The sequence below is a fragment of the Spermophilus citellus genome (genome assembly GCF_964194105.1).
Source record: "Spermophilus citellus genome assembly, contig: SCAFFOLD_510, whole genome shotgun sequence".
Lineage (NCBI taxonomy): Eukaryota > Metazoa > Chordata > Mammalia > Rodentia > Sciuridae > Spermophilus > Spermophilus citellus.
In genome coordinates, this window is record NW_027673177.1 from 12,992 (window position 1) to 38,838 (window position 25,847).

At 34.7% G+C, this 25,847-nt stretch overlaps 1 long non-coding RNA gene across 1 annotated transcript in view; it reads right to left on the reverse strand.

Moving 5' to 3' along the window:
- Positions 1-1,337: 1,337 nt before the first annotated feature.
- Positions 1,338-25,847, reverse strand: part of LOC308640023 — a 56,336-nt gene continuing 31,826 nt past the window's right edge. The window contains exons 2-3 of the long non-coding RNA XR_014020155.1: positions 2,382-2,501; positions 1,338-1,376 (exon numbers count right to left, since the gene is read on the reverse strand). This is a non-coding gene — a long non-coding RNA (uncharacterized lncRNA). The remainder of the gene's footprint in view (positions 1,377-2,381; positions 2,502-25,847) is intronic.

Consider the following 25,847-nt stretch of genomic DNA (forward strand, 5'->3'; position numbering starts at 1 on the left):
TACTTCAAGGGATGGGCTATACATAAGAAACTTACTACAATCTTTCTATTTGTCAAGATGTTTTTGTAAATATTTTGCTGTTATCCAAGGTACACACTTTGGACAAATGCTCCTCCACATTTGCTACAGATATGAGGTCAGAAATTTAAAAATGTCGGAAATTTGAATACAGTCTTGAACACATTCTTTGGGTTTCTATATGCTAAAAATCCTCCAGTGTTTTAAAAATATTTGATCAATGGCCAAAAGCTTTGCAAAAATTTTTCCGCATGTCCTCTCACTCATGTGAATTCTGAGGTGCTGAGTAGGGTGTGAACAACTATTGGAGACTCTGTCACCTATTTTACATTTATATAATTTCTGTGCTATCATGTCTCTGGTTTGAAATAGTGTTGAACTACTGTGAAATAAGGGTTGATTCATCCTTAAAGACACTGATGCATTGTTTTCATTGTAAAACTTCTCTCCAGTGTAAAATCTATAATGTTTAGTAAGATGTGATCTTCAATATTAAAAGCTTTGCCATTCTTCACATTTTTAGGACTTCTCTCTAGTATGGGTTCTCTGGTGTCGAGTAAGTGATGATTGTTGATTAAAATCTTTGCCGCATTCTCTACATTTGTAGGGCTTCTCTCCAGTGTGGATTCTCAGGGGCTGAGTAAGTACTATTTTTTGATTAAAACTTTTGCCACATTCTTTACATTTGTAGGGTTTCTCTCCAGTGTGTATTTTCTGGTGCTGAGTAAGTGATGACTTTTAACTGAAACTCTTGCCACACAATGTACATTTGTAGGGTTTCTCTCCAGTATGAATCCTGTTGTGGCAATAGAGATGTGAGTTTCTATTAAAACTCTTGCCACAACTTTACATTTGTAGGGCTTCTCTCCAGTATGAATCCTTTTGTGACAATTATGCTGTGAGATCTTATTAAAAGCTTTGCCACACTCTTTACATTTATAGGGCTTCTCTCCAGTGTGGATTTGCTGGTGCTCAGTAAGTGATGATTTTTGACTAAAACTCTTGCCAAACACGTTACATTTGTAGGGCTTCTCTCCAGTATGAATCCTGTTGTGGCGATCAAGATTTGAGATTCTATTAAAACTCCTGCCACACACTTTACATTTGTAGGGCTTCTTTCCAATTTGAATTCTCTGGTAATTTTTAGGGCTTGGTTTTTGACTGAAACCTTTGTAAAATTTTTTTACATATGTAGGGCATCACTCCAGAGTATGTCCACTGGTGACAAATAAGATTTGAACTTTTATTAGAATTTTTGTCACATTCTTTTCATTTGCATGGCATATCTTCTGTATGAGCACTGTGATGTTGAGTAAAGTTCTTGAGTGCATTGCATTCTTCACATTGGTAGGTCTTCTCTGCAGAATAAATTTTTTGGTGTTCAGTAAGGGTTGAAAAACTTTTTAAGGCTTTCCCACACTTTTTACATTTACAGGTCTTTCCTTCAGTATAAATCCTCTGATACTTAACAAGTTGTAACTTTTCACTAAAAGTTTTTTCACATTCTTTAAATTTGTAGAATTTATAACTGTCATAGTATCTGCTGTGTTTAAAAACTATATCAAAGCATTTGCTTGCTCAATATCTTCTATACTTATAGGGCTGTCTTTCTCTATAAATTCTCTTGTATTAAGAAAGCTCTGCACTGTGGTTAAGAGCCCTTTCAAATATCTACACTTGCAGGTTTTTGTCTTGGCTATGAATATTTTAATGAATACTAGTTTTTGATCACTGAAGCAAGACTTTCCTACATTTTTCATCATGGTAAATTTTCTTTAGAAAAGGACTAGGAGTTCTATATAGTCATAATTGTTATCACCAATGTAAATATACTTGTCATTACTCAGGGTAGAGACATGGCTTATTGTGTTCCTTATAGCATTATCTATATAGTGCGCTTTCCAGAAATCTGTATCAGTATTGTCAATGAACAATAGTGGGGAAGTAGAAACTTTTCTACAATTTTTAATATTGTCCATTTGGGAACAAGGAGAAATTAATCTTTGTTTCAGAAAAATGGATATTTTATAAAGAAACTCCCAAAAGGTTCACTTCGAGAAATATCTTTTCTGTGCCAATGTTTGACTGGAATTTTAACTCAGTGCTACTTTTTTAATTGGCCAAGTTAAAAACTGATGCATGGACTAGATTTCAAATTTTCCACATTGCCTTCCAGTTAAAAAATGGCTATGGATTTATTCTTAAAATACATATAAAACTCCTCAAAATAATTGGAACACATTGAATTTTTGTTTCAGATATTAATTTTCTCTGATGTCTTTTGACCATAAAATTTTTATCATAAATAGGATCTACTGATTGATTTTGTCTATTATAATACAATTTTTGAACTTTACTCTCACCTATATTTTCCCATTGTTTTCTTGGTTGTAAATAGTCAAAGTCACACTTTCCATATCTTCCCTCTCTCTCTTTTATTCCCTGCTCTGGTAAAATTTCTCAAGGATGATGAGAAGTCATGGCTGTGATAAATAAAAATAACAATCATGTTTACTTACTGTACTGGGATGAGTATATTTTGCAGACCTAAGAAATTACACAAAAAATAACAACAGTAGGACAGTGGATTATTAAATCCAAGTCTATCATTAATGTAGAAATATATAAATAAAATAAAAATACACACAGAGAATCACTTTGAAAATCTTCCTAATCATCTTTGTGTTCACAATATCCAAGATGAGTACATTACTATGGAGAGTAACATAGTAGAGAAAAATACATTGTGTTACACAAAGATTTTCCTCCTTTAGAATATATTTTCAAAATCTACCAACTTTCTTCTGTTTTATTAAAATACAAAAATATGAAACATGTGAATATTTAGGGACTGTTCAAAAAGGGGTTCCTGCTTACCAACAGAAAAAAAAACATGGCTAAATCAACTGTAAGGAAAGTTATGAATTACTCAAAGGGAATAGTCAATTATCATTTAAAAGAAGTTTACTGAACTAATCCAACACACAAAAAACAGAATAAAAATTAGTCAAGAATTGTTACTAGTAATAAGCAGAAAATGTATGTGTAAAGACTTTCTTTAGAAAATGTCTGAAAGAGTCAGGCGTGGTTGTACATAGCAACATAGGAGGTTGAGCTAGAGGATCAAAATGTGAAGACCAGACAAAGTAAAATATGCAAAGCACTAAATCGCCCTTAAGTTCTCTTTTTAATACTAATAAACACATCTGAGAAAATAGGAAAAATGAAACATCCAAGCAGCTCAGTTTTCTCCAAGTTGTAAAGACTCAAAGTAGGTTTCAATCCAAGTTTAAAAACTCAGAATACTGAGAGCATCCAAGAGAAAAAGATGGGTCACCTAGAAATGTGTAACTATATAATTGTGAAATCCTTAGAAAAATCTTCACAACACAGGAAGTAATTTGAGTCTATCTATATTCAAGGGATGAAAGAATAAAATTATCAACCAAGACATTATATTCACAGCTACTACCTTTCAAAAGAGAAGGAAAATGAAGACTTTAAACATATAAAAATACACACACTATTCATCAACACTGGATCTTTTCTCCAAAATGTACTAAAGGTGATCCTTCATAATAAAATGTAAGTGCACAACATCATAAGTCATATGAAATTTTAAACATTTCTTGGCAAAAACAATTCTATTTTATTGTAATGACAGGTCTCCAAACATGTAATTTTGCAATAGAATTTGAAAGAAAAAAGCATAACAACAATACTGTCAATAGGCATATATACCTGTAACAATAATATAATTTTAAAAGGACACATAAATATATTCAGTTTTTTAATAAAGTGAAGTCAAGTTGGTACTCATACAAAGTATGAGTAGGGGATTCTTCATTTTTAGAGTTCTTTGTTGGCAAATGCAAGATTACAAAATTCTGATCAAAACAAAACTTGGATATCTGAATTAACTCTAAATATTGCAACTGTAGGTAGTCTACAGGATACTCTAAATCTAAGAAAACACACATACTGAAAGCAAAAGTATATAATAATGACACATACAAAAGTGATTGAACAAAACCTGGGCTGTATAAATTATAGTACAGAAAACATAGTTTAAGACAGTCATAGGTCATAGAAGACGTTTTAAATTAAAAAAAAAAAAAATTGAAAAGAGGCAAAAGAGAGAAAAGGACCCTTTCCCTAGGTTCTGAATTAAGAGTAAATACATTTGTTACTTACTTCATAGTTCCCAAACACACAAAGAAAACACTGAGGGGGTTGAATGTAAACAAAGAATCACTGCGATACTAAGAGACATCAATCCCCACTTACTGAAAAGGGAAATACAGTGAAGCAAAATGGTAATTGCAAAGCATAAGACTTTGAAAATATTTTGAAACTACTATAGATTTATAGAATTTATAGTAGGGGCAGAGCAGAGCCGCCGCCCGCACCCTGAACAGACACAGCGGCCCGCCGGCGTGGTAGTCACGTCACACCAATTGGAGTAGGGGTAGAGCAGAGCCATTGCCCACGCCCAGAACAGGCCCAGCGGGCCGCCGGTGTGGAAGTTACGTCACCTGAATTGGAGTAGGGGCAGAGAAGAGTAGAACACTTAGAAGATAGAACATCAGTCAATGAAGACATAGTATTTCAACTTGAAAAGAATATAGACAGCTCAGCAAGACTGTTAAGGAACCATGAGCAGAACATCCAAGAAATATGGGATAACATAAAGATACCAAACTTAAGAGTCATTGGGATACAGGAAGGTATAGAGGTCCAAACCAAAGGAATGAGCAATCTATTCAATGAAATAATACGAGAAAACTTCCCAGACTTGAAGAATGAGACAGAATCCCAAATCTTAGAAGCCTACAGGATGCCAAATGTGCAATATCATAAGAGATCCACACCTAGACACATTATAATGAAGATGCCCAGCATACAGAATAAGGAGAGACTTTAAAAGCTACAAGAGAAAGGAAGCAGATTACATTTAGGGGTAAACCAATCATGATAAGAGCTGATCTTTCAACACAGACTCTGAAAGCTAGAAGATCCTGGAATAACATATTTCAAACACTGAAAGAAAATGGGTTCCAACCAAGAATCATGTATCCGGCGAAATTAAACTTCAGGATGGAAGATGAAATTAAAACCTTCCACGATAAACAAAAGTTAAAATAATTTGCAGCTAGAAAACCATCTCTTCAAAACATCCTTGGCAAAACATTTCAGGAAGAGGAAGTGGAAAATAACAATGAAAACCAACAGTGGGAGGTAGGACAGTAAAGGGGGGGAAATAATCAAAGAGGAAAACAAACCATGTTTAGTAACATAAATAAACAAATATGGCTGGAAAAACAAACCATATCTCAATAATAACCCTAAATGTTAATAACTTAAACTCACCAATTAAGAGACACAGGCTAGTAGAATGGATCACAAAACAAGACCCAACAATATGCTGCCTACAGGAGACGCATTTGATAGGAAAAGATACACATAGACTGAAGGTGAAAGGTTGGGAAAAATCATACCACTCATATGGACTTCAGAAACAAGCAGGAGTGTCCATACTCATCTAATAAAATAGATTTCAAGCCAAAGTTAATCAAAAGGGATAAAGAGGGACACTACATACTGCTCAAGGGAACCATACACCAACAAGACATAACAATCATAAATATATATGCCCCAAACAACGGTGCAGCTATGTTCATCAAGCAAACTCTTCTCAAGTTCAAGAGTCTAATAGACCACCATACAATAATCATGGGAGACTTCAACACACCTCTCTCACCACTGGACAGATCTTCCAAACAAAAGTTGAATAAGGAAACTATAGAACTCAATAACACAATTAATAAACTAGATTTAATTGACATATATAGAATATACCACCCAACATCCAGCAGTTACACTTTTTTCTCAGCAGCACATGGATCCTTCTCAAAAATAGATCATATATTATGTCACAGGGCAACTCTTAGAAAATATAAAGGAGGAGAGATAATACCATGTATCTTATCTGATGATAATGGAATGAAACTCATACATCACTTGCAGAATGAACAATATAAAGGAGGAGAGATAATACCATGTATCTTATCTGATGATAATGGAATGAAACTCATACATCACTTGTAGAATGAACAATAGGTTACTGAATGATCAATGGGTTATAGAAGACATCAAGGAGGAAATTAAAAAATTCTTAGAGATAAATGAAAACACAGACACAGCATATCGGAATCTATGGGACACATTGAAAGCAGTTCTAAGAGGAAAATTCATTGCTTGGAGTTCATTCCTTAAAAAAAGAAAAAAAAACAACAAATAAATGATCTCATACTTCATCTCAAAATCCTAGAAAAAGAAGAGCAAAACAACAGCAAAAGAAGTAGAAGGCAAGAAATAATTAAAATCAGAGCTGAAATTAATGAAATTGAAACAAAAGAAACAATTGAAAAAATTTACAAAACCAAAAGTAGGTTCTTTGAAAAAATAAATAAAATTGACAGACCCTTAGCCATGCTAACAAAGAGAAGAAGAGAGAGAACTCAAATTACTAGCATACGGGATGAAAAAGGCAACATCACAACAGACACTTCAGAAATACAGAAGATAATCAGAAATTATTTTGAATCCTTATACTCCAATAAAATAGAAGATAGTGAAGGCATCAATAAATTTCTTTAGTCATATGATCTGCCCAGATTGAGTCAGGAGGATATAGACAACCTAAACACACCAATAACAATAGAGAAAATAGAAGAAACCATCAAAAGACTACCCACTAAGAAAAGCCCAGGACCGGATGGGTATACAGCAGAATTTTACAAAACCATTAAAGAGGAACTAACACCAATACTTTTTAAGCTATTTCAGGAAATAGAAGAAGAGGAACTTCCAAATTTATTCTATGAGGCCAACATCACCCTGATTCCTAAACCAGACAAAGACACTTCACAGAAAGGAAACTACAGACCAATATCTCTAATGAACCTAGATGCAAAAATCCTCAATAAAATTCTGGCAAATCGGATTCAAAAACATATCAAAAAAATTGTGCACCATGATCAAGTAGGATTCATCCCTGGGATGCAAGGCTGGTTCAATATACGGAAATCAATAAATGTTATTCACCACATCAATAGACTTAAAATTGAGAACCATATGATCATCTCGATAAATGCAGAAAAAGCTTTCGACAAAGTACAGCATCCCTTTATGTTCAAAACTCTAGAAAAACTAGGGATAACAGGAACATACCTCAACATTGTAAAAGCAATCTATGCTAAGCCTCAGGCTAGCATCATTCTGAATGGAGAAAAATTGAAGGCATTCCCTCTAAAATTTGGAACAAGACAGGGATTCCCTCTCTCACCACTTCTGTTCAACATAGTTCTCGAAACACTGGCCAGAGCAATTAGACAGATGAAAGAAATTGAAGGCATAAAAATAGGAAAAGAAGAACTTAAATTATCACTATTTGCAGATGACATGATTCCATACCTAGCAGACCCAAAAGGGTCTACAAAGAAACTATTAGAGCTAATAAATGAATTTAGCAAAATGGCAGGATATAAAATCAACACACATAAATCAAAGGCATTCCTGTATATCAGCGACAAATCCTCTGAAATGGAAATGAGGAAAAACACTCCATTCACAATATCCTCAAAAAAAAAAAAAATAAAATAAAATACTTGGGAATCAACCTAACAAAAGAGGTGAAAGACTTATACAATGAAAACTACAGAACCCTAAAGAGACAAATAGAAGAAGATCTTAGAGGATGGAAAAATATACCCTGTTCATGGATAGGCAGAACTAACATCATCAAAATGACGGTATTACCAAAAGTTCTCTATAGGTTTAATGCAATGCCAATCAAAATCCCAACGGCATTTCTTGTAGAAATAGAGAAAGCAATCACGAAATTCATATGGAAAAATAAAAGATCCAGAATAGCAAAAACAATGCTAAGCAGGAAGTGTGAATCAGGTGGTATACCGATACCAGACTTCAAACTATACTACAGAGCAATAGTAACAAAAACAGCATGGTACTGGTACCAAAACAGGCGGGTGGACCAATGGTACAGAATAGAGGACACAGTGACCAATCCACAAAACTACAACTATCTTATATTTGATAAAGGGGCTAAAAGCATGCAATGGAGGAAGGATAGCATCTTCAACAAATGGTGCTGGGAAAACTGGAAATCCATATGCATCAAAATGAAACTGAATCTCTTTCTCTTGCCATGCACAAAAGTTAACTCAAAATGGATCAAGGAGCTTGATATCAAATCAGGGACACATCGTCTGATAGAAGAAAAAGTTGGCTACACTCTACATACTGTGGGGTCGGGCTCCAAATTCCTCAATAGGACACCCATAGCAGAAGAGTTAATAACTAGAATCAACAAATGGGACTTACTCAAACTAAAAAAGTTTTTTTTTCTCAGCAAAAGAAACAATAAGAGAGGTAGAGAGGGAGCCTACAGCCTGGGAACAAATCTTTACTCCTCACACTTCAGATAGAGTCCTAATATCTAGAGTATACAAAGAACTCAAAAAACTAAACAATAAGATAACAAATAACCCAATCAACAAATGGGCCAAGGACCTGAACAGACACTTCTCAGAGGAGGACATACAATCAATCAACAAGTACATGAAAAAATGCTCAACATCACTAGCAGTCAGAGAAATGCAAATCAAAACCACCCTAAGATACCATCTCACTCCAGTAAGATTGGCAGCCATTAGGAAGTCAAACAACAAGTGCTGGCGAGGATGTGGGGAAAAGGGTACACTTGTTCATTGTTGGTGAGACTGCAAATTGGTGCAACCAATTTGGAAAGCAGTATGGAGATTTCTTGGAAAGCTGGGAATGGAACCACCATTTGACCCAGCTATTCCCCTTCTCGGTCTATTCCCTAAAGACCTAAAGAGAGCATGCTACAGGGACACTGCTACATCGATGTTCATAGCAGCACAATTCACAATAGCAAGACTGTGGAACCAACCTAGATGCCCTTCAACAGATGAATGGATAAAAAAATGTGGCATTTATACACAATGCAGTATTACTCTGCATTAAAAAATGACAAAATCATAGAATTTGGAGGGAAATGGATGGCATTATACCAGATTATGCTAAGTGAAGCCAGCCAATCCTTAAAAAACAAATGCCAAATGTCTTCTTTGATATAAGGAGACTAACTAAGAACAGAGTAGGGACGAAGAGCATGAGTAGAAGATTAATATTAAACAGGGATGAGAGGTGGGAGGGAAAGCGAGAGAGAAGGGAAATTGCATGGTAATGGAAGGAGACCATCAGGGTTATACAAAATTACATACAAGAGGAAGTGAGGGGAAAGGGAAAAATAGTACAAGGGGGAGAAATGAATTACAGTAGAGGGGGTAGAGAGAGAAGAGTGGAGGGGAGGGGAGGGGAGGGGGGATAGTAGAGGATAGGAAAGGCAGCAGAATACAACAGACACTAGTATGGCAATATGTAAATCAGTGGAAGTGTAACTGATGTGATTCTGCAATCTGTATATGGGGTAAAAATGGGAGTTCATAACCCACTTGAATTAAAGTGTGAAATATGATATGTCAAGATCTATGTAATGTTTTGAACAACCAACAATAAAAAAAAATAATGAAAGAAAGGTGTAAATATGAGAATTGGAACTATAAGATTCTTAGCAGAATACATGTAAACCTCTTGACCCTGCATTGGACAATAGATTCTTAGAAAAGACTATTTTCTTGTTTCTTTTTGGTACAAGGGATTGAACCCAGGGGAGCTTAACCAATGAGCAACACTCCCAGCCCTTTTAAAATTTTACTTAGAGACCAATTGCTAAGTCTGGCTTTGAACATGTGATCCTCCTGCCTCAGCCTCCCAAACTGCTGAGATTATAGGCATGTGCCAAAAGATACTGCTTATAATGTCATATATTTAGAAAGTATTACAGGATTTTAGATATGAGGTTTATGATGTGGCATAATAAATTTTGTGAAGGGTAAAGAAAAATATATTTATAATTTAGTCACTATGTTTTTTTTTAAATTATAGACTTCATCTAGGCTTCTGTATATACTATTTGAAATTTCACTGGTCCCAATGGGGACTTCTGTCTGAAATACTCCAGCTACATTTACCTTGTATAAGTCAAACCTGGACATCCATTTGTCTTAATCTATAGACTTAAATAAAATTGAAATTTCTCAAGAGTAAAGATTATTACTCTGGAGGCAAATGATCCATAGTATTGTGTGGAATCATATTAGCTGAAGGGCTGTCAAGCAAATAATATTGAGTAATTAACTTCTGACCCCAAACTAACAGCTATATACTCGTGGCTTCTTCATTTAGTCATTAATGTATTGTTGAGTCCAAAAAAGAGAAATCTTATAATTTGGTAGGCAAATTTTTTAACAAATTATGAATTATCATGAAAATGGTTAGCATTTTCACCAAACTCACAAAAGTGTAAACAGAGACAAGATTAAGCCTATTACATTCAGAAATGTCTTTGTTCCTTTAATAATTATTTGTTTGTACTGAAAATTGAACCCAGGGGTGCTTTACCTCTGAGCTACATCTCCAGTGCATTTGTTCATTTTTAAATTTCATTTTTTATTAGTGAATTTCAGTTACACATAACATTAAGGTTTATTTTGACATGAAATCATACAACTTTTAAACAGGGATTATTATAATTGAGTGCCATGATTAAAATAAATACAAAATATTAAATATCCATCACCACATCCAAAGTAACCAAAATTTGCTCAACTGTTTTTTGTGAGTTTTATGCTTCTAGCTATTAGACAATGGCCTTTGATTCTTTTTAAAAATTTTACTTTTGTATATTATGTGAGGTATGTATGCAAATATTTTTTTTTCTTCTTGTGGATATCTAGTCATCCCAGGGCCATTTTTTCTTTAGCTTTTACTCTTGAAAAATATAAGCCGTGTGTGTGTGTGTGTGTGTGTGTGTGTGTGTGTGTGATCCCTCTGAACACCAGCAAATTGCCACCCCTAACCTGCACAGTGAGCTAAATTTAAGGTCACTCTTGTGAATTTACAGGGACACTAAATAAAACACAGTCACACTTTACCTTTACACAAACTTCAGGACGGCTTCTCCACTCTTGACCTCAGGCTCCCCAAAAGGGAGGCCAAGAGAAAGTCACAAGAGGCTGGTGAGAAAGTGACCACATTCAGAAGAGAGCTTTTATTGGAGGACTCTTGTTCCTAGAAAGTACTATTCAAAAAAGGCCAGAGGGGGCAGGGTTACAAGGGACACATAAGGGTAAGTCAACCCTCATAGGTAATGCCTACATCTGAAGACCCGCCTCTCTATCTGAGCTGGGACAATGCCCAAGTCACCACAAATGTAGTGACTGGTCAGAGCCTCCTGCTTCAGGACAGGAAGGCATGGGTCATTAAGAGGAGCTTCCCACATATCCATCCTTCTTTCTTTGAAAAATCAGGTGATGGGTCATTATTTAGAGTCCCTGATTTCTTCTCCTTGGGGCACAGTATCCTACTATTATAACACGAGAGAATTAGTAGCAATGAGAACAATACAAGGATATACCATGCAGAGTGATTAAGAATGTTTCCAGAGTTAAAGCTGTTTAATTCTTTAAGTATTTGATCAGCTAAAGAAGTAGGATCTGAAAAATTAATCTTACTTTTTGGTATATCTTGAATCTGATGATGCAGCTCCAAAAGATCCAAGCTGTCATCATTATTCTGTCAAATACCCAACAAATGGTTTTGAACCTTCTCCTAATGCCATTAAGAAGCATTACATTTGGCAGCAGTAACACACACATACTTATAGCTAGCATGACATTTAAGTCTTTCCTTGAATTTCAAAGTGGAAAGTTCATTATCTTTATTCATGACAGCAGCCTCTAAGGAATTTAGCTTGGTCTCAATCCTTTTATCAACATTTATTTGATGGTGAAGAGCCTTGGAATTATTCTGAGCCAAATTATTAAGAAAATTCACATGTTAAATATTTGAGATATGGCCACCAAAGCTGTGACCGTGACCACGGAAGTAATAAAAGAAAGCAAAGGAACAACCCCCACTATTATGAGTCCAAGAGTGCATTTAGGTCTCACTAGCTGGCCGTGTATTTGTTGTAAGACTTGAAAACCAGCATCAGCCTACCATGGCTCTGAAATATTTCCTGGTACTAAGACAAAAGAGGGTTGATGAAGTGTCAATGTTCCTTTTTCATTATTATTTCTGGTGAAACAATTAATTAAATTACGTTTATGACATGTAAAAAGATATCTATCATCTTCCTTTTTAACTTTTACATTTCCTGTAATTAAAACATCCTACTCGGCTTAAGGGGCCTGTTGCTATGGAAGATGTGTCACTCAGCTGCAGTATGACCTTCTGAGTCACAACTTAGAAAATTTTAAAGAAACAGAGCATGATTGAGGTTATTTTGGAGAGTCCGAGTCCGATCTCCCCCTTTTAGCTTTTGTAATTGTAGCTTAATAGATAAATGAGCTTTTTCTACAATAGATCGACCTTTCTCATTTGTAAGTTTTGAGGGTGGATTGTACGTCCTTTAATCACATGACCTAGATATTAAAAAGGAGAGGTCTTTAGCAAATTTGAGGTGCAATGCACAAACCCATTGCTGTGAGTGATGTCTCTAATTTGGCTAAAAGTTTTAAGAGTACATATGGGTAACCATGAGCTAAAAGTATGTCTTTCATAAAATGAATAATATATACTTCAGGGAATTTATCCCTCAGGGGCGTGATAGCCCATGTCACAAAACTTTGACATAGGGTAGGACTGCTACACATTCCCTGAAGCAACACTTTCTAGCAATACCTTTTAACTGGTTCTTTAAAATTAATTGCTGGGACACTGAAAGCAAATTCTTTACAGTTACCTGGGTGCAAAGGTATAGAGAAGAAGGAATCTTTCAGATCTATTATTATCAAATAACAATCTAAAAGAATAGCGGTAGGAAAAGGAAGCCAAGATTGTAATGCTCCCATAGGCTCTATAACACAATTAATAGATCTTAGGTGTTGTAATAATCTCCAGTCACCAGACATTTTCCTAAATACAAAGATGGGTGTGTTCCAGGGGCTAAGTGTAGGGGCTCTAAATGACCAGCCTGAAGTAGTTCCTCAACTAATATGTGGTCTATTTTAACTTTTCCCCTGTAAAGGGTCACTGAGAAACCCAGATTGGCTCTTCTGTGAGCCAATTGGTTTTTTTTATGGTCAGGGCCCTTTCCAAAAATTTGGGCTGGATGCATCAGTTAATCTCTGTTGGAGAGATTGGGTTACAGGTAGGTACTCTTCCTGTAAATCTCCCTCAATTTACCTAGGAGTAAACCCTTGATTAAGTCACTCAAATGACATGATAGTCTCTTTTAGAGAGCTGGATGGCATGTTCTAATTGCACAGTGATTTTAGACTATCTCAAAAATTTGAATCAATCAAACACTCCTGGCAATACCTGAATTCTGTTATTTACATTGTTTCATGCCAAAATTAGGCCTATGGTATGGGGGTAATGGCCCACGAGTCACCATAAATGTAGTGACTGGTCAGAGCCACCTGCTTCAGGACTGGAAGATGTGGACATTCAGTGTGGCTCCCCACAACATATCTTATTGTTAGGCTGAAAATTTTAAAATGCAGGAGTTCCCAATGACTCCCAAATTACAATGTACACTTTCTGTAGAAAAAATTAAAATTACTCCTCAGAACTAATTTATCATGCCTGAAATTACATGGAATGAATACAAGAGGAAAGGTAGAGGCATGACCCCTGGAAGAAAAGAGAATGACCATGATACGTCCATATCTGAAACCATAAATCAAGGATAACAGAAACATCATTACCATTACCTTGGTTTTCTTATACCTAAAACTGATCATTAGATTGTGACATTTACATATTCCAGTCAACTTAAATCAACATGTGTAGAATTTTTTTTTGAGCCAAAGCACTAACACATGAAAAAATATAGGCTAATCATGTGCTTTAACTTTTGAACAGGTTTGTACATTGTTAGCGTCTTATCTGAATAAGAATTTTGTTTTTCTCAGTGTGAGGAGAAAGATGAAAAAGGGGACAGATTTAGTTTATGTTGTCTTGTAAACAGTCTATTATAGAGAAGTTTGGGATGTCTATGCTATATACTGTCTACCCTGCCATCCCAAGTGTATAATTACCATTATATATTATAAAGTACAATAAAAGAGGTAGGAAAATACAAAGATATTTAATTAAGTAAATTATGAGGTGCCCGGCTAGCTCACTTGGTACAGCATGAGACTCTTATTAAATTATGTGGGAGGATTAAGTGCTCCATGTGTATGTCTCTTTTATATCCATATTATTGTACCCATTACTGGTTATATTTCCATGCTAGGGCTTCAAGAATAAATAGGAAGTCAATATTGGGGGAAAATATTTTCCTACATTCTTTGAAGTCAGTCAAGTATCCTCAGGGGTTACTTTTAGGGATTGCCTGACTTTTTCAGAATGTTTCTGCACATAAAGCGTCAAGAGCCAGGAAAGATCAACATGTAACCAAATTTCTCTTGAAAATATTGGGAGTATTTCTCTCCAATGACCCTCCTTTTCCCCGAAGATGTGCCAGCTGCTCTATGCCTTTGAGGTCTTTCTAATTACCCTGTTTAGGAGGTTGTGTGTCTCTCCAGAATTGCATGATAAAAATTTAAAAATTTGTTACTCAAGATACATAAATCTGGGGCTTACTTTCATATCCCCATACCTGATCTACACCTGTCTTTATTTCTCTAATGATGACAAGGAAAAAAAATGAACAAAGATATGACTAATAGGAATACTATTCTCTGAGTAAATTGAATAATTAATAATTAATAGAGATGTTATGCCATTATTTACCCAATAGTGTGTTTTTACTACTTGTTACTAAGAACATTTAATAAAGTAGAATGGTTTGATATCTGTGACATGATGATTCCATATAGAACAGTGTTAGCACATTAATACTTACTTTTATTTCCTAAAAATGCATATATAATGTGAAGAAAGTATTTAAAAGTCCATAGCATAGTCTCAACAACAACAGATTAAAATATCTGGGGCTGTGGCTGTAGCTTAGCAGTAGAGCACTCAGAGCCAGCCTCAGTGAAAGATGTACTAGGCTGCTCAGTGTGGTCCTGTCTCTACATAAAATAGTGCTAAGGATGTGGCTCAGTGGCTGAGTGTCCCTGAGTTAAATCTTCATCATCCTCCCCCCAAAAAAAGAATATCTGAGTCATTCTTTCAGGGAGGTTCTAAAATGTAGAATTAGTGTAGAATAAGTGTTATGGGCCAATCTCTGGAATGAATGTGCATGCATTTCCATCCAGGCTTTTATATATATTATACATTTGATGTTGATATACTGATGGAATATTTCCTACACAACACGTGTATGTGCTTTAATTCAAGTGTCTAAAATAGTAAAAATATATTTTGAATAATCTACAGCTACATATTGAAAAATAACAGTCATCAGAAAATCATGCATGTGAAGCTAGATCATTTCATGACTCTTTAGAACATGTAGATCTATAAGAGGAGATAGTAAGAGAAACAATAAAAGTGAAACATTCATGAATTTGGGATGCCATTTAAAAATCTGAGGTGAATGTGGGTCCAGAATCTGACTTCCATAACAAGATCCCTACAGCATAAGAATTAAAAACCAAGAATCGATAAACAGGATAGATTAAACCTAGAAGGCTATTTCTCAGCAAAAGAAACAATAATGTGAAGAGAGAACCTACAGATTTGTATAAAGTCTTTACCACACGTACCTCAGATCAAGCACTAATCTCTAGGGTATACAAAGAATTCAAAAATTAACGAAAAACCCAATTAACAAATGGGCTGAGTAACTGAAAAGACACTTCACAGAAGAAATATAATCCATTACCAAAATACATGTCAAAAAACGTTCAACACATCTAGCAATTAGGAATACGTAGTCAAAATTAATTTATTTATCTCACTTCAGTCAGAATGGCAATGATTAATAATACAGGCAACAATAAATGTTGGTGAGGATGTGGGGAAAAGGAACATTCACACATTGCTCATGGGACTGACTGCAAATTTGTTCAACGACCATGGAAAGCAGTATGGAGACTCCTTGGAAAACCAGAATGGAACCACCATTTGACCCAGCTATCCCTCTCCTCGGACTATACCCAAAGGACTTAAAAACAGCATAGTACAGGGACACAGCCACACCAATGTTTACAGCACCACAATTCACATCAGCTAAACCATAAAACCAACCTAGGTGTCCTTCAACAGATGAACAAATAAATAAAATGTGATTAAATATATCCCCCCACCAATGAAATATTACTTACCTTTAAAGATGAATGAAACTATGGCATTTGGTGGTAAATTGAATTTAGTTGCAGAATATCATGCTAAGTGAAATAAGCCAACACACAAAAACACACACGCACACACACACACACACAGAAACACAAAGGCCAAATATTCTCTCTGATAAGTGGATGCTAATTCACAATGAGGGGTGGGGAAGAATAGTTACCTTAGATTAAGTAGAGAGGAGTGCAGGGAGGGGAGGGGATATGTGGATAGGAATGATAGTAGAGTGAAACAGACATTTCATATAATATATAATATATATGGATGCTAAACCTCTCAACAAGGGAGGGGGAGAGAATAGAAATTCAGTGGATTAGACAAAGCTGGAATGCAGGAAAGAAAAGGAAAATAGGAATAGAGAGGACAGTAGAATGAATCAGACACAACATTTCAGTGTTCATATATAAATACACCACAAGTGAAGGTTCACACCATGTACACCGAAAGAATGGAATGCTAACTAAAATGAGTTTTATCCATGTATAATATGTCAAAATTTGCTCTACTGTCATATATACTTAAAAAAAGTTGTCAGAACCACCCTTCCGACAGAGGTTGAGGAGAATCACTAGAACAGCTAGTGAGTGTCTCAGGGCTGAGCGAGAGGGTAATTGTCGAGATCCAGCCCGCCACCAAGCCTGGTAAAAATCACACCAAGTCGGGAGATGATTCAGCCAAGATGGTGCAGCAACTCACTTTATTGTGGAGGGAGAGGACTAATATAGAGAGAGGAGACGGGGGGGGGTACAAAGGCAGGGGCCAATCAGAGATTGGAGAGTCCCCCAGGTTAGGGTAGCCTAGGCACCCCAGTTACAAAAACAGAGCCACATTACCCTAGTTACAGAAACAATACCCCAATTGGTATGTGTGCCCCATTGATGGGGAGTTATTCTTTGTGTTTGCAGAAGCCATATCTTGGGGCCGTTCAGGCACGTATATGGAAGCCATTTCTCAAGGTCTAACTGTCATGTACATGGAGAATCACAAAACCAGAATCACAAGACTGAGAATTTCTTTTTTCCCAGTGATTGCACTTCCATGGTCAGCAGAGGTCCCAACAAAAAGTAAGAAATTTTAAAAATGATAAGGGAAAATTTGTATATAGAGAAGGTCTGTGAGTGAAAAACTCCTCAATAAATGCTAATGTCATTAAGGTTAAATAAAATTATAAAAGACTACCTTGAGCCCATACAAAATAATAAACAATGGCAAATAGAGTTGCCCAAGTCAGTCTGTGCAACTATCTATAATCCCAAAATTTTGGTTTGCAACTCTTTTCTATTTGTTTTACAAAGCAGCACAAGAGAAATACTTACAAGTTGAGCAGAGAGGAAACATTACATAGCAGTGTTGTGAATGCTATTAAGAATGCTGTGTGCACTCAAAGAAAGCATTCTCAATTTCCTCCCCCATGCAATAAAAAATCATGAATTTGAAAGACACACTAGTTACTGATTAGATAACACATGCATGTGTTTGTGACATTAAGCATGTGGGCAGCTGCTCATTTTGGCAGGTCAGGTCCAATAGATAAGTAAGACACTGTCTTCACACCAGACAGTGTTTCTTTGAGTAATACTATGAAAGCAAGAGAGAAAGCAAAAGTAATACACACAGGCAACTGTCTTGCCAGACTAGGACAACACCAAAACCAAACCTATGTACAAGGGAGTCCTAAACAGCTTTTCAGGGACCTTACTGAAAAGCCCTGGGAAGAGCTTCCTCTCCACAGGTGAGAGTCTGAAGTCTTGTTCTAACTTGTATTTAAAGTGTGGCTGAATCAATACAAGTTAGATCAAAGAAGGCTTCATTCTAACAGCTTGCATGACCTAGTGGTCCCATGAAGAAAACTACATCCTCCCAAGAACACGTCAGATCCCAGAGGAGGCAGTGATAGCCTTGAGATGAGTAATTAAATTGGGGTTCCAACGAGTGAGCCACTGAGCCAGATTCATAGAGAAATCAGTATTCTTTAGCTGTTTAATCAAGGATATGCAGGCATAATGCAGGCACATGGAAAGGGAAGATCTTTAGTATTTTCCTTAGACTTCTAGTACTGAATCTTCCCTCAGGGCCTTATAAATAGTTAAAACTCTCATATGTAAAATTAAGAAGGTTTTCTGTGTAAAACAACATGGAGTGGAGAGAAGCATGAAAACTAGAGATTTACCCTTTGGAGTAAAAAATAGTGTGAATATTATTCTCCTAGAATTTATCATTATATTTCAATATTTATTTTCCCAAATGAAGTTCAATGACATGTTTGTGGGTGGTGTTTTGTTGACCCTAAGGGCTCACATATGAAGATAATATTGGGTTTTTACTTTTTGAACAGGACTTGTAGATGAGAATCTAGAGGTTTATTTCAATCAAAATTGTGTTTCTTCTCTGTGGTGTCATGGGGTCCTGGAGCTGTAAGATCTGAGGAAGGACAGGGTTAGTTTATAGTATCTTATAATTAGTGGGTTGTAGAGGAATCTGGGAGACCATGACACATGCTATCTATCATATAATCCAATAAGTATAGCAAGCATTATATTGTAAGTTATTAAATAGAATGAAAAAGGTCTATAAAATCAAAATATATAATGAAATAAAAAATGTGGGGGCATAAATGCTCCTATATAATGTCTTTTTCTTTTTACAGTCATCATTTTACATGTTTCTGGTTACACTTTTTTACTGAGTATCCAAGACTAAAGAGGTGGTCCTATATTGGGATGTTTTTCCTACACTTGATGTCACTCTAGTCTCCTCAGTGATGAACGTCATGGAATTCATGAGTAACTGCATGGTTTCTTCATTCCAAAAGCCAGGATGGGCCTTTGGACCACGTGGTTTCTCCAGGAAACATTGAGACTAATTCCTCCTTCAGCAACCCTCCAGAGGAAATATATTCTTTAAAAATGGCTGTGAATTTATTCTTAAAATACATATAAAACTCCTCAAAAGTAAGTGGAATACATTGAACTTTTTTCAGATAATAATTATTTTGGTGTTTTTTGACCATAAAATTTTTATCATAAATAGGGACTACTAATTGGTTTTGTCTATTTTAATAGAATTTTTTAACTTTACTCTCACCTATATTTTCCCATTTTTTTCTTAGTTGTAAAAAGGCAAGGTCATTCTTTCCATATCTTCCCAATCTCTCTTTTATTCTTTGCTCTGGTGAAATTTCTGGAGGATGATTAGAAGTCATGGCTGTAATAAATAAAAATAACAATCATGTTTACTTACTGTACTGGGCTGAATATAATTTGCAAACATAAGAAATTACAGCAATAAAGGAACATCAGCAGGCAGTGAATTATTAAATCCAAGTCCATCGTTACTGCAGAAATATATAGATTAAACAAAAATTTACTTGGAAAATCACTTTGAGAACTTTCCAAATCATCTTAGTGTTCACGGTATAGAAAATGAGTACATTACTAGAGAGAGTAATATAGTAGAGAAAAATACATTGTGTTACACAAAGCCTTTCCTTCTTCACAATAGATTTAAAAAATCTACCAACTTTCTTCTGTTTCATTAAAAAATAAAATATGAAACGTGAATATTTGGGGAATGTTCACAAAGGGGTTTCTGCTTAGCAACCAAAAAACACACAAAAAAATATGGCTAAATCAACTGTAAAAAAAAGTTATGATTTACTCAAAGAGGATAATAAATTATCATTTAAAAGAAGTTTACTGAACTAAACCGACACTCAAAAAATAAAATAAAATTAGTCCAGAATTGTTAGAAGTAATAAGCAAAAAATGTGTGTTGAAAGATTTTAGAAAATGTCTGAAAGTGTCATGTTGCTGTGTACAACCACCCCTAAGAGGTTGAGCCAGAAGAATCAAAATTTCAAGTCCAGCCAACATAAAAAATGAAAAGTGGTGAATCGCCCTTAAGTTCACTTTCCAGTACTAATAAACACACTTCAGAAAATATGAGAAATAAAACATTCAAGAAGCTCAATTATCTCCAAGTTGTAAAGACTCAAATCAGGTTTTAATCCAAATTTTAAAACTCAGAATATTGAGAGCATCCAAGAGAAAAAGATGGGTCACCTAGAAATGTGTAACTATATAATTGTAAAATCTTTAGTCAAAACTTCACAACACAGAAAGGAATTCAGGGCTGTTTTCAAGAGATGAAAGAATAAAATTATCAACCAAGACATTATATTCACAGCTACTATCTTTCAAAAGAGAAGGAAAATAAAGACTTTAAAGATATAAAATTGCATAGACTACTCATCAACACTAGATATGTTCTCCACAAAGTATGAAAGGTTATCCTTCATACTAAAATGTAAGTGTGCACAGCAACACAAGTCTATGAAATTCTAAACATGTCTTGGCACAAATAATTCTATTTTATTGTAATGATGGGCCTCAAAACATGTAGTTTTGCAATATAATTTGAAAGACAAAAGCATAAAAACAAAACTGTTAATAGGCATATATACCTGTAACAATAATATAATTTTGAAAGGACACACAAATATATTCAATTTGTTGTTGATACTCATACAAAGTATGAGTAGGAGATTCTTCATTTTTAGATTTTTTTTGTTGGCAAATGCAAGATTAGAATATCTGATCAAAATAAACCTTGGCTATCTGAATTAACTTTAAATATTACAACTGTAGGTAGTCCACAGGATACTCTAAGTCTAAGGACACACACATACTGAAAGAAAAAGGATATAAGAATGTTCACATACAAAAGTGACTGAATAAAACTGGGTTGTCTAAATCATACTACACAAAACATAGTTTAAGACAGTTACATGATATAAAAGACATTTTAAATTTAAAAAAAAAACTTTTGAAAAGAGGCAAAATAGAGAAAAGGAACCTTTCCCTAGGATTAAGAGTAAATACACTTGCAATGTACATTCTACTTGCCAAACACACAAAGAAAACACTGAGAGAGTTGAATAAAAACAAAGAGTCACGGTCATCCTAGGAGACATCCATCCCCACTTACTGAAAAGGGAAATACAGTGAAGCAAAATGGTAATTGCAAAGCATAAGACTATGAAAATATTTTGAAACTATTGTAGACTAATATAATCCCTGTTCTTAATCACAAGTGGGATATTATGTTGGATAGACCAATTTTATGTATTAATACAAAGGTAAATAAATATTTAAGTGATAGTTATTTTGTAACCAATATGGAATAAAAATTTGAATTGAAAAGTAAAAGGGATGTTCAAAAATCCTTAAATATGTGTCAGTTGATTGAACACTCTTGGGCATGCTGTTGTTCAAAAATTGAAAGTTAAAATTAAAAGATGCTTATTAAAATTAAAGTTAACAACAGGTTCCAGGTAATATTCATCAAACTCCCATTGTTAATTTTTTTCTTTTTTGCAGAGAAATCTATCCTTTAAATTTTAGGATTATCCCACAAAATACAAATAAAATTAGAAGAATATTTCCCTGCAAAAAATATACTAATAGTTACAGCATTCAATTGTAAATGCAGACATGGAGTTAGGTACATAGAGTTCTAAGTGAGTGTGGTAATAATCCCTCACATCAATAGCAAATTTAAAACATTGCACACCAGTGTTTTTACCCTGTTATTCAACAGAGCCATCATGGGGGATGCAAACCAAATATCCTTTGAAAAAAATGGATGAGACAATTTGGAATATAGAAAGTATAGAACTTTGAAGTCAAAGAATTTATTCTAATTATATATTTTACAATATGTATGTACACTAGGTTAACTGAAATATGTCACAGAAAGAATATCACAGAATTCTACGAATATGACATCTCTAAAAAAAGAAGCTTTCTGAACAAAAGAGAATGGTTTTGTGATGGGGAGACAGAAATGAGCCCTTGCTTTCTAGGCATTCTTTATTTTTTTTGAGATATAAACTTTGTAGAGATATGTTGCATAACAGTTTGAATTAATGATACTGAACTGTATATTTAAAATTTTGGAGGCAGTAAGTTTTATATTGTGGTTTTGATTAAAATGAAAATTAAAAGATAAAGAGAATTGCAACATTTCTCAAAGCTACATTTCAAATAATGTGGTTTTTATCCTATAAATAAGAACAAGCTCATCCATATACAAATGATGGGCATGCATGTAATCTCAGCTACTAGGAAGTCTGAGGCAAGTGAATTGCAAATTCAAGACATCCTCAATAACTTAGTGAGAACCTCTCTCCAAATATGAGTGAAAAGGAGCTTGGGGTATAGTTCATCATGAGAGTATCACTGCCATCAATCCCCATTACACTTATACATAGAAAACTTCAATTTCTATGTACATGGGCAGAATGAAAAGCCAATCAAGATAAAATACAAAAGTCATGGACAAAAGAGGCTTAATATTTAGACAAGCAAAAGCACATATAATATTATTGGCAATACAAACAAGAATCATACATATCTTAGTTTGTGAAGCAATTAACTGATATGAGGAAACCCAGTCTATAACATGGAACCTACTGTACACAATTTAAAAAACAAACAAAAAAAAACACAAATTGTAAATATCCACAGATGTATTATTTTACAAATCCTCTAACTCAAATAAAACTTACACCATCTCTCAAAACAGCAGTCTTTGTTCAACTTGACATTCATTCCATGGCAGATAATTTCACAGAAAATCCATTACACATATCAGAAAGAACACTGATAAGGAAATTTTAGTGAAAAAAATGTACAAATAAGATTAGAGAAACTGACTTATGATAGTAATGTATTACAATGGGTGGACCTAGAGGTCTCCAGAAATGTGCAAAACTTTCCTGCAAATAATGGAAGAAGGGCTGGAGTTGTAGAGTAGTGTTAGACAGCTTGTCTAGCATGTGTGAGGCCCTGGGTTCAATTCTCAGCACCATATATAGATAAATAGGAAATTCATTAACAACTAAAAATATTTTTTTTAATTATAGAAGAGCTGTCAGATAATATTGACACTCACAAGGCAAGGGGAGTGTTTTGTTGTTAATTTGAATGTATGGAGATATTACTGGAAGAAAAGAAGGATACTACATAATTTTAAAGCACAAAACACAGGACAGGTTTTTCTATGATAACAAGAGAAAGAATTCGAAGCTTCTCAAAAATATTTTCTGCTGGATAATGTCTCAATGAACCTTTTTGAATTTAGACTTCCTCCTCTACCTCAACTATGTCCTCTACTATATGTGGGCCACAGGATTTGACATCACTGCATTCCTCTAAGTCAACCATATGTCAAGTGAAAGATATATATCATGCCACCAAATTAAAACATTAAGGATGAAAAGAAACATCATTAACATTTTCTTGTCAAAACCAAGAACTACCCCATCTTTTTTTATTGAAAGCATAAATCTGCAACACATTCTTGTGGAGAAGTTCCCAAAAGATATACTTCAAGGGAAGAAAACTAAATAGTGATAATTAGGAATTTTGAAGGAAAGTTATGCTCACCCACAAAGACTAGGTTGCTGTAGTTCTCCATCATCACTTCTCTATATAAATTCTGCTGAGCAGGATCCAGGGATTCCCATTCCTCCTTAGAGAAACTGATAGCCATATCCCCGAATGTCAATGGCTCCTGAAATAAAAATTCTTAGATCAATAGAACATGGACCAAACCATTATTCAGTTTTTAATTTGAATTAAGAGTTAGTAGAACTGACTATCATGTAGGAGAGTGACTTTAATTATGTAATAAGATACTTCCCTTTATCTAATTCAGAGGGAAATACATAAGTCTAAAAATAGTATATATATATTCCGTATCAGAGTGAAGTGAACTATATATACCATAATCCAAGCATTGAATAAAAGCCCAATTGCTAACTTTTCGACCATCAGTGAATGTGAAATTTGGCAGACATTCCAGATGCAAATCAGACATTCAAAGATATTCTCATAAGGAGATTGTGCACAAGGGAGACAAAAATACTGGTAAAAAAAGCTTTTGAAAACAGTCTGGTTCCTATTCTCTCTGCTTTCTATCCATGAGATAGATTGAGCTCCCCAATACAATTAGTTTCAAGTATCATCCATGACACATTCCCAATGTGTAAAATATTCATAAAATATTAATGTTTGGAGACATGTAAAGTGACACTTCCACCTTGCGAAAAGACAAACTTGAAATATTTCAAGTTCTATAAGCAGTTCAATGAGTGAATCAATTTGGTACAATAGAATGAACAATGGGTTACAGAAGACTTCAAGGAGGAGATTAAAAAATTCTTAGAGGTAAACAAGAACATAGACACAACATATCAAAATCTCTTGGACACTATGAAAGCAGTATTAGGAGGAAACTTTATTGCATGGAGTTCATTCCTTAAAAGAAGAAAAAGTCAGTCATTAATCTCATACTTCATCTCAAAGCCCTAGAAGAACAAATCAACAGCAAAAGCAGTAGAAGACAAGAAATAATTAAAATTAGAACTGAAATTGAATTAAAAGAAACAATTAAACCTTGAAAAAAGTTGGTTCTCTGACAGACCCCTAGATATGCTAATGAAAAGAAGGAGAGAGAAAATTCAAATTACCAGCATACACGATGAAAAAGGTAATATCCCAACAGACACTACAGAAATAGAGAGGATATTTAGAAATTATCTTGAAAGTGTATACCCTAATAAAATAGAAGATTTTGAAGGCATCAACAAATTTCTTAAGTCATATGATATGCCCAGATTGAATCAGGAAGACATACACAATTTAAACAGATCAATACTAAATGATGAAATACAAGATGCCATCAGAAGCTTACCAACCAAGAAAAGCCCAGGCCCAGATGGATACACTGCCGAGTTAAACAAGACCTTTAAATAAGAAATTCAAAAATACCAATACTCTTCAATTTATTTCAGAAAATACAGAAAGAAGCACCACTTCCAAACGTATTCTATGAGGCCAATATCACCCTGATCCCAAAACCAGACAGGGACAAATGAAAGAAAGAAAACGTCAGACCAATATCTCTAATGAACATAGATGCAAAAATTCTGAATAAAATTCTGGCAAATTAAATACAAAAACATATTACAAAGGTCGTGCACTAAGATCAAGTGGGGTTTGTCCAGGGATACAGGGTTGGTTCAACATATAGAAATCAATAAAGCTACTTCATCACATCAATAGACTTAAAAATAAGAATCATATGATCATCTCAAGAGACACAGAAAAACCATTTGACAAATACACCACCTTTTCACGTTCAAAAAATTAGAAAAACTTGAGATAACAGGAACATACCTCAACATCATACTGGCTCTCTACATTAAGGCTCAAGCCAACATAATTCTAAAGGGAGAAAAACTAAAGGCATTCCCTCTAAAAACTGGAACAAGACAGGGATGCTCTCACTATTTCTATTCAACGTATTTCTTGAAACACTGGCCAGAGCAATTAGACAGA